The sequence below is a fragment of the Dermochelys coriacea genome, chromosome 1, assembly GCF_009764565.3.
Source record: "Dermochelys coriacea isolate rDerCor1 chromosome 1, rDerCor1.pri.v4, whole genome shotgun sequence".
Classification (NCBI taxonomy): domain Eukaryota; kingdom Metazoa; phylum Chordata; order Testudines; family Dermochelyidae; genus Dermochelys; species Dermochelys coriacea.
In genome coordinates this window covers 273,259,499-273,270,797 of record NC_050068.2, presented here as the reverse complement: position 1 = coordinate 273,270,797, position 11,299 = coordinate 273,259,499, and positions in this window count along the sequence as shown.

Below are 11,299 nucleotides of genomic sequence, written 5' to 3'. Positions count from 1 at the left end.
ATAGCTCATATCATTCAGGGAACTGGTATAAGCTATCCTGGCAAAAAATTAGGAGGATTTTCTGGTATAATTATATTGTTGTAGTTTACCAGCAAACACTTTCTACTGTAGACAAGGCCTTAGAACCTTAGGGTAAACAAACTGCCAATGTTTTAAGCCTTGTGTTATCTATTCCTGCTCAGAGCAGGTCTAATCAACATTGTACTTAAAATGCCAGTAGCAGTGGGTGGCTTGTTTACACTATGGCTCCCAACTCTGCTGCAGGGGACCTGAACCAGTCAAGATATTAAAGTACTGTTGTATGTTGATATGTAACACAAGAATGTGGTGTTAGGAGGAATAATTACAGGTAATTCCCTTTTTCAGAATTATAAGGCCAGATCATCAGCCAGTCAATGTAGTGAAATACACTGAATAGATTTATACCAGCAGAGAATCTGGCCCACAGTATGTAATTAAAACGCTGGTTAGACATTATATGAAGATTCTAAATATTTTGGATAGGCAACCAGCTTTCCACTGTGAACCAGATTTTGCTTTTGCAAATGCTGAGATAGGGTCCTTTCCACTTCAAATGTCACATCTGTGATTTGTACACAGACATATAGTGGTACTGCAAAATGAACAAGAAGTTTTTGATGTATAGGAGTTGGGAAAAAATTGGTATAAAACATAATATTTTGTTTTGCCTTATCTGAAATGAAAACCAGCTTTAGATGGACAGTACATAAAGTGTGTGTGTGGCAGAGGGGCCCAGGGCTGTGTTAAGTTTTTGTGGGACCTTGACTTATATTTTGTCATTTTCATTATGTTTTACTTCACCTGAAAATGTCCAGCTCTCCAATAATATGCATTTTAAAATGTTAATGTTCTCTTAAGTTACTTACATATAGTTATGAACTTATCTCCACCTTAATTAAACTTTGTCATAGAATTATCATAGGGTGCCTTTTAAAGTCTTTTAATTGCACTTTAATTTATTCATATTTATTAAATGAAAGTCTTGGATCAAATCAAAATAATCAGAGAGTGGTATTTTATTTTGAAGGTTAAGACAGCATTCTTAAAGAATGGAGGTTAAAAAAATACCAAGGAATTAATTGTCATTGCCCTTTTAATTTGCTGCCCTGCCAAAGTGCTGTAGATTCCTATCTTAAAATGTTATTTGCAGCGGATTCACCAGACCACCAAATATGGCGTAATCGTTTCATTTATTACATTTATTTTTGTTTTCTGACTGGGTTTATTCTAAAGATTAAAAACAGAAGAGTTCTAAGTGTGCTTTGTGGGATACTAAAACAGCATTTCATTTCCAGTGACATATTCTTGTTATCTAAACAGTATCATACATTATACTTAATATGTAAGAGACAGATTTTGACCTCCCTTACATGGCCATGGGAGAGAGAGAGATTGTGTGTTTGTGTGTGAAGGGGGGCAAGGTGGAGGGAGTAAGGGGCCTCTCTTTCCTTCACAGCCCATGTAAAGTCCTTTCCAGAGCCACAGGGCAGCTTGTAGCCCCTCCTGAGAGCAAGTGGTCAGGAAAGGAAATGGAGAGAAGCAGGGAAGCAGGGGCAGTGCGCATGGCTGGGTGACCATAAGAGGAGAAGTATTTTGCACCTCTTAAAAAGATGTTACAGTTTATTTTCCTCCCTCCACCAGCACAATTGGTTTTCTCAGAGAGACATTCTCTGAGGCAGAATGCCTTCCAGTGCTCCACCACAGGCAGCATGGCCCTGCAATGCCTCAGAGGGCTGTGGCTAAAAACTACAGTTTGGCCTTAAATGTAAGAGCATGTTACAAAATGGAGAATAAAACATGATTCCTGTCCCAAGGACCTTCCACTCGAGTACAGGCAAAGCCCAACCTGAGACAACAGTCCAGGGAAGGGAGGAAGTAGAGAAACAACTGGCATTCAGGGAGTTTAATAAAGGGAGAATGTGGAGCAATAATTGGTGAGGAGAGCACTGTGAGAAAGGTGCAGCAATGTAGTGGGTTTTAAGGAGAGATTTGCAGTGTGTGTGTGGTGTTTGGCTGCCAAAGAGAGGCTTCCAGACACAGGGGGAAGAATAAAAGAAGGCACAAATCTGAGTGAGAAGTGACGAAAGAAGCCTCACTGAGAAGAGTATAGGGAGGGAAAGGGCAGCAGGAGGTTTTCTATTTGTAACTCTTTTTTAGTATTTCTATTTTCCTGATTACCATACACAATCAATTTTCTTTTTGTTTACAATAGGAACACATGAAATAAGTGCTCAACATTATCGTATCATGTCAGCGGTTAAGTTTGGTCCTCTTATTTGCACAGAATTGCCTAACGTCGTAATGTAGGAGGACTTTTAGGATAGTTTTTTTTTTCCCCACCTGTCCATGAAGGCAGAATTAACAAGACTGAGATGTGAGACCTCCCACTCACTGCTGGATAACAACACTTTTTTATCTGGAATACATTGAGCTAAGACTTGACTTGATGTGTTTTACATTGTCGTTAAATATTGACACAAACAATATCTTTGTTTACACTGCATGATTTCTTTAGGTCACATTAATGAATAAGGTGGGTGTTGGTTCTTTTTCGTACTCCATGATCAAGCCAGGGTTAGGCATATGTGGAGAGTGAGTTGTCAAAGTTTGCAATGTGTATGTGAATTATTTAGATTCATGTATATTTTGTGAACAACTGAAAGCAGGATTATTGTTATATCAAATATTCTCTAAATTGAATCAATAGGGCCAAATGCTTTTAACTGTAACAGTTACAGCCTAATAAACTATTTGCATAAACATCATAATGTGCTACAGACAACACAATGTGATGTGAGCAGCAAGCTTTAGAGGAGTACATCAGTACTTGAAATTAATGTGAGCTTATGAATCAGTTGTGCTAGTGAAACAATACCCTGGTGATAAAAATTGCTTGTGTCTACAGTCCTGTGGTTAGATTATTCTGTTTTCAACAAATTGGTTGTTTTAGGTTTCTATTTTGTTGTTCAGACAATGGGGACAGACTGATTGAATACTGTGGAAAAATAATGTAAAATAATAGCACATTGCTGAATATCTATGTCCCAAATTAGGGCTTGATCCTGGTATCCAATGAATTATTATAGCCATTTAAATAAGATAAGACTAAGCCATCACCTCTGTTGTTGTCCCTGCTGTCAGAATTATGCCCGATTTCAGGTAACAGAGAAATTCAAGTTCAAAGTGTCTGGCTGAAAACTCACCAGTTCAAGAGACAACAGGATAGATTCAGAAGTGACAGTCACAGAAATTACACTTTGATAAAGCAGCATGGGTGGAAGTTATTGTAACTTACACACTGAGGTGATGAAAGCATGGCATTGTAGCACAAAAAATCTAACAAGACAGTAAAAGAAGTTGCAAAATGACACTAACAGGAACGTGTTAGAAGGCATAGACTAACTTTATCTTAGGTCTTCCTGCCTTTAACTTTTCTGATTTAATAATTTTATTAAGATAATGTTGAAGTAAAAAGAAAATGGTACAGAGTTTAAGCATAGAAGTTTCTGGTTATCAGGGAATAAGGTACAGATTATCAAGGGGTGCAAAATTTGGTTTAGGAATGGGTGATGTAAGGAATACATAATCTGCAATCTCCCCAATTGGGGGTAAAAGTTTAACAGGTCAAAGTACAGACATTGAGATATGGGGGTATGTTGTCCATATATTGGTGATGTTCAGGTGTGGAGTATAATGAGTGGATATGAAGATGAGGATGGATCTACCCTCATTTGGTGGGATTTAATGTTCAGTGAGTTTATGGTTCCAGTTCATATGGTCTAATGGAAAAAGTCTCTGTGTCCCTTTCCCATAGTTGATGCATGATGTCATACCGGCTCACACCTCCTGGTACTGTCGGTGGCCGGTGATGTGTTTGATGTAGATGACCCTGGACCATCGGATGGTGTCTGAGACCATGAGGCACCGCATGATCCGTGCATAGCGTCGACCGATCCCACAGGTCCGCAGCACACGCTCATTGCAGGGGTCTTAAGCGCTCAGGGCTCCGATGATCAGGGCATCCATCTGCACCTCGTAGCCCTTCGCTCTCAGGGTGTTGGCCCGGGGGGCGTATTTTTCCAGCTTATGAGCTTAGGCTTCGCGGAAGGCCGGGGTCCTGTTCTCGAAGGAGACCGTGATGTCGATGAAGATGATCTTTTTCTCGGCCTCATCAGTGACTACCACGTCAGGTCACAACTGGCTGTCAGTACCAGAGATGGCGCAGTTCACGGCGACCTCCCCCAGGCGCGGTGCGATGGCTTTCACCAGGCGGTTCTGGATGGCACTGTGGCGTGGGGCTTGCAGCTGCACAGGACATGGGGCAGGGTCTCCTTGGAGTAGCCGCATTTCCTGCAATGCTTGTCTCGGTTCCTGTGGCGGATGGCTCCGTTGAGCGGGACGCAGTTGAGCCGGGTGCGGTGGATGAACCGCCAGTTGGTGAAACGGGTGAAGCCGCTCCCAGCGAGGAAGTGATTGCTGGCGTCCCACTAGCTGGTCAGTTGGAAGGCTTTAACCTGGTCTGGTTTACACTTCAGGGTTTCTTTGTACAGTGAGTGGATGGCCACCTTCAGGGTTCTCTCCAGCATGCCCTTGGTGCTCGGGGTGATGATGGTGTTGTTGTCGGACCAGATCTATGGCACCAGGACTCCCAGCTCCTGGCGCTCCTCACACCACTCCCAGTGGCAGCTGATGCGCTTCCCCAGGCGACATGTGGCATTGCGAGCATGGGACCACAGTGAAGTGATGTCGCGCCTGTCCCGTCCGAATTCGCCATCCAGGGAACCGCTCAGGAAGCTGGCGGTGTCTTGTTTGGAGGGGGCTCTGCCGATCCGCTTCTTCGTTGCGTCAGGGAGGGTGTTTGCTGCGATGTTCCTTACCGTGGCGTCGGGACACGTCAGCAGGCGGAAAGCATGGGTGATCACCGCAATGTCACACAGGTCACCCATGTGGGGGACATTGGCACTGCCATACCTGTGGATGATATAGACCAGCTCATTGCTGGCTCTCTAGGAAAGGAACAGCCACTTCTTCACCAGCTGCCGGACGATCTTGTCTGCCTTGTTGAGGGGTACCTTCGCCACGGCGGATCCCCTTAGGACGAACAAGATGCGGGGGATCAGGAAGGTGTTCAGGGCATTTATCTTCTGCCACGGTGCTAGCAGTGAGGCGTCGATCTTGGCGGCATCCTGCAAGATCTCCTGGATGGTGTCCTTGGGTGTCTGCCGGACACGGAAACCCATCAGCATGCCGAGGTGCTGGTACACCTGCCCCTCTCCAGGGGGATGACGGGCTCGCCCTGGATCTGCACTGAGTCCTTTTTGCTGCTGTTGATGTGGAGAGTTGTGCACTTCTTTGCATTGAAGCGGAGCCCCATCCAGTCGGCAGCTCGACTGGTGGCATCTAGCATACGTTGGAGGTTCTCTGGGTCATCCACAGTCAGGACCAGGTCATCCGCATAAGCCAGGACGCTCACCCTCTCACCGTGGAGGTTGAAGCCATCTGTGCCATTGGAGATCGCTCGCAGCAACAGCTACATGGCGAGGTTAAAGATGATGGGGCTGAGGGGACAGCCCTGCTTAACTCCGCTCCGGATTGGGATCTCGGCAGTCTCCCCTTCGACAGAGCGAATGGTGGTGCTGCATCCCTTGTACACCTCTCGAATCACACAAAGGAAGTTCTTTGGCATCCCAAATTCCTGGAGAATGGCAAAGATGTGGTGGTGGGGCATGGACCCAAAGGCATTAGCGAGGTTGAGCCATGCTACCATGCACTGCCTCCGCACCCTTCTGGCCATTTTGATGGTGGTTTGGAGGACAAAGTTGTGTTCATAGCAGCCCTTGAAGGACATGAAGCCTTTCTGGATGGAGCTGATGGCTCCTCTGCTCACCAACCACTCCGTGATCCTTGACGCCAGGCAGCTGGCATAGAGCTTGTACATCGTGAAGGACAGTAAAAGAAGTTGTAAAATGGCATTGTAGCACAAAAAAATCTACCAAGACAGTAAAAGAAGTTGTAAAATGACACTATCAGGAACGTTTTAGAAGGCATAGAGTAACTTTATCTTAGGTCTTCCTGCCAGTAACTTTTCTTGCTACAACCCTGTCCTTCCACTCCCTCATCACGTAAGTTAAACCAACTTAGCCCTGGTCTACACTAGGCATTGAGATCGAATTTAGCAGCGTTAAATCGATGTAATCCTGCACCCGTCCACATGACGAAGCCCTTTTTCTCGACTTAAAGGGCTCTTAAAATCCATTTCCTTACTCCACCCCCAAAAAGGGGATTAGCGCTGAAATCGGTTTTCCTGGGTCGAATTTGGGGTACTGTGGATGCAATTAGATGTTATTGGCCTCCGGGAGCTATCCCAGAGTGCTCCATTGTGACCGCTCTGGACAGCACTCTCAACTCAGATGCACTGACCAGGTAGACAGGAAAAGGCCCGCGAACTTTTGAATTTCAATTTCCTGTTTGGCCAGTGTGGCAAGCTGCAGGTGACCATGCGGAGCTCATCAGCAGAGGTGACCATGCAGAGCTCATCAGCAGAGGTGACCATGATGGAGTCCCAGAATCGCAAAAGAGCTCCAGCATGGACCAAACAGGAGGTACGGGATCTGATCACTGTATGGGGAGGGGAATCTGTGCTATCAGAACTACGTTCCAGTTTTCGAAATGCCAAAACATTTGTGAAAATCTCCCAGGGCATGAAGGACAGAGGCCATAACAGGGACCTGAAGCAGTGCCGCATGAAACTTAAGGAGCTGAGGAAAGTCTACCAGAAAACCAGAGAGACGAACGGCTGCTCCCAGTCAGAGCCCCAAACATGCCGCTTCTAGGATGAGCTGCATGCCATTTTAGGGGGTTCAGCCACCACTACCCCAGCCGTGTTGTTTGACTTCTTCAATGGAGATGGAGGCAACACGGAAGCAGGTTTTGCGGATGAGGAAGACGATGATGAGGAGGCTGTAGATAGCTCACAGCAAACAAGTGAAGAAACCGGTTTTCCTGACAGCCAGGAACTGTTTCTCACCCTGGACCTGGAGCCAGTACCCCCCAAACCCACCCAAGGCTGCCTCCCAAACCCACCAGGCAGAGAAGGGACCTCTGGTGAGTGTACCTTTTAAAATACTAGACAAGGTTTAAAAGCCAGCATGTTTAATGATTAATTTGCCCTGGCATTCATGACTCTCCTGGATATACTCCCAAAGCCTTTGCAAAAGGTTTCTGGGGAGGGCAGCCTTATTCCATCCACCATGGTAGGACACTTTACCACTCCAGGCCAGTAGCACGTACTCAGGAATCATTGTAGAACAAAGCATTGCAGTGTATGTTTGCTGGCATTCAAACAACATCCGTTCTTTATCTCTCTGTGTTATCCTCAGGAGAATGATATCATTCATGGTCATCTGGTTGAAATAGGGTGCTTTTCTTAAGGGTACATTCAGAGGTGCCCATTCCTGCTGGGCTGTTTGCCTATGGCTGAACAGAAATGTTCCCTGCTGTTAGCCATGGGGGGGAGGGGAGACAGGCAAAATCCGATCTTGTAATGAAAACACATGTGCTATGTATGTAATGTTAACAGCAAAGTTTACTGTGAAACAGTGTACCCATTGTTCTATAAAAATGTGTCTTTTTAAATACCACTGTCCCTTTTTTTTTCTCCACCAGCTGCATGTGTTTCAAGGATCACAGGATCTTCTCCTTCCCAGAGGATAGCGAAGATTAGAAGGCGAAAAAAACGCACTCGCAATGAAATGTTCTCTGAGCTCATGCTGTCCTCCCACACTGACAGAGCACAGACGAATGCGTGGAGGCAGACTATGTCAGAGTGCAGTAAAGCACAACATGAACGTGAGGAGAGGTGGCGGGCTGAAGAGAGGGCTGAAGCTGAAAGGTGGCAGCAGCGTGATGAGAGGAGGCAGGATGCAATGCTGAGGCTGCTGGAGGATCAAACTAATATGCTCCAGCGTATGGTTGAGCTGCAGGAAAGGCAGCAGGAGCACAGACCACCGCTACAGCCCCTGTGTAACCAACCGCTCTCCTCCCCAAGTTCCATAGCCGCCTCACCCAGACGCCCAAGAACGTGGTGGGGGGGCCTCCGGCCACCCAGCCACTCCACCCCAGAGGATTGCCCAAGCAACAGAAGGCTGGCATTCAATAAGTTTTAAACTTTTAAACTGCTGTGTGGCCTTGTCTTTCCCTCTTCCACCACCCCTCCTGGGCTACCTTGGTAATTATCCCCCTATTTGTGTGATGAATTAATAAAGAATGCATGAATGTGAAGCAAAAACGACTTTATTGCCTCTGCAAGCAGTGATCGAAGGGAGGTGGGGAGGGTGGTTAGCTTTCAGGGAAGTAGAGTGAACCAAGGGGCAGGGGATTTCATCAAGGAGAAACAAACAGAACTTTCACACCGTAGCCTGGCCAGTCATGAAACTGGTTTTCAAAGCTTCTCTGATGCGCACCGCACCCTCCTGTGCTCTTCTAACCGCCCTGTTGTCTGGCTGTGTGTAACCAGCAGCCAGGCGATTTGCCTCAACCTCCCACCCCACCATAAACGTTTCCCCCTTACTCTCACAGATATTGTGGAGAGCACAGCAAGCAGTAATAATAGTGGGAATATTGGTTTTGTTGAGGTCTAACCGACTCAGTAAACTGCGCCAGCACGCTTTTAAACATCCAAATGCACATTTTACCACCATTCTGCACTTGCTCAGCCTGTAGTTGAACAGCTCCTGACAACTCTCCAGGCTGCCTATGTATGGCTTCATGAGCCAGGGCATTAAGGGGTAGGCTGGGTCCCCAAAGATAACTATAGGCTTTTCAACATCCCCAACAGTTATTTTCTGGTCTGAGAAGAAAATCCCTTCCTGCAGCTTTTGAAACAGACTAGAGTTCCTAAAGATGCGAGCGTCATGTACCTTTCCTGGCCATCCCACGTTGATGCTGGTGAAATGTCCCTTGTGATCCACCAGTGCTTGCAGCACTATTGAAAAGTACCCCTTGCGGTTTATGTACTTGCTGGCTTGGTGCTCCGGTGCCAAGATAGGGATATGGGTTCCGTCTATGGCCCCACCACAGTTAGGGAATCCCATTGCAGCAAAGCCATCCACTATGACCTGAACATTTCCCAGGGTCACTATCCTTGATATCAGCAGATCTTTGATTGCGTTGGCTACTTGCATCACAGCAGCCCCCACAATAGATTTGCCCACTCCAAATTGATTCCCGACTGACTGGAAGCTGTCTGGTGTTGCAAGCTTCCACAGGGCTATTGCCACTCGCTTCTCAACTGTGAGGGCTGCTCTCATCTTGGTAGTCTGGCACTTCAGGGCAGGGGAAAGCAAGTCACAAAGTTCCATGAAAGTGCCCTTACACACGTGAAAGTTTTGCAGCGACTGGGATCGTCCCAGACCCGCAACACTATGCGGTCCCACCAGTCTGTGCTTGTTTCCTGGGCCCAAAATTGGCATTCCATGGCATGAACCTGCCCCATTAGCACCATGATGCCCACATTGGCAGGGCCTGTGCTTTGAGAGAAGTCTGTGTCCATGTCCTCATCACTCTCGTCACCGTGCTGACTTCGCCTACTTGCCTAGTTTTGCTTTGGCAGGTTCTGGTGCTGCATATACCACTGGATAATGCGCATGGTGTTTAATGTGCTCCTAATTGCCAAAGTGATCTGAGCGGGCTCCATGCTTGCTGTGGTATGGCGTCTGCAGGGAAAAAAGGCGTGGAACGATTGTCTGCTGTTGCTCTAATGGAGGGAGGGGGCGACTGACGACATGGCTTACAGGGTTGGCTTACAGGGAATTAAAATCAACAAAGGGGGTGGCTTTGCGAGAAACTGAATAGCCACCTCAGGATAGAACTCAAAACCTCAAGGATAGAACTCAAAACTGGGTTTAGCAGGCCATCGATTTCACAGAGGGAGGGAGGGAGGAGAAAATGAATACAAAAGAAATCTGGTCTATTTCTTGTTTTGAGCCACTTCATCTATCTTTATACATCATGCTGGCAGCAGACTGTGCAGTACGACCGCTAGCCATCGTCACCTCCTGGGTGCTCGGCAGAAGACGGTGCAGTATGATTACTGGCCATCATCTTCTGCTAGCTGCAGATTAAAAGATAGTGCACTGCCGGTAGGACTCAATCGCCATGAGACGAAACAAGGGAAATGACCTGGCTGAGTCACTCCCATGTTTGCCCAGGCACCCAGTTAAAAGAGCACCCAGGACTACGTCCACGACGGCTACCAATCATACTGCACTGTCTGCTGCCAAAAGGCAATAAACTGCTGCTGTGTAGCAATGCAGTACCACATCCGCCAGCACCCAGGAGACATACGGTGATGGTTAGCTGAGCGGGCTCCATGCTTGCCGTGGTATGGCGTCTGCACAGGTAACTCAAGAAAAAAGGTGCAAAACGATTGTCTGCCCTTGCTTTTACGGAGGGAGGGAGGGAACGGGGGCCTGACGATATGTACCCAGAACCACCCGCGACAATGTTTTAGCCCCATCAGGCACTGGGATTTCTACCCAGAATTCAAATGGGCGGTGGAGACTGCGGGAACTGTGGGATAGCTACCCACAGTCGACTGTTGCCTCGGTACTGTGGACACAGTCCACCGACTACATGCACTTAGAGCCTTTGTGTGGGGACACACATACTCGACTGTATAAAAACGCTTTCGACAAAACCGACTTCTATAAATTCAACCTAATTTCGTAGTTTAGACATACCCTTATACTTGTGCTGATTTACCCAAGTGTAACTTGCCTCACCAGTGACATCTGCTTGACATCACCTTCATATCAGTTGAAAACAGCATAATCTCTCATCTATCAAAGGGCCTGCTGAGATTAGCAAATGGTGAAGATGGCTGAATCTGAAACTGGAAAAGAATGAGATGGTGGGAAGCATTTAGAACAACTCACTATCTCTGTACCATCACCCTGAACTGAGGGCATTCACACTCAGATTAAGACATCTGTTACCCTGGTGTTCTCCTGGAGCCTGATTCTATGTTGCCCTACACCTTTTGCAATCATTAACACCAGTGCAAAATGGATGTAAAATGCAGCCAGATGAAATGGACAAAAATATTAGAAGATCTGATGGATGAAACTGAAGTTAGACAACTTCAGACAACTTCAGACACACATTTTTAACAATCAGGGTAATTAATCATTGGAACAATTTACCAAGGTAAGTGATGGAATCTCCATCACTTCAAGTCTTTACATCAATACTGGATATCTCTCTAAAAGATATGCTGTAG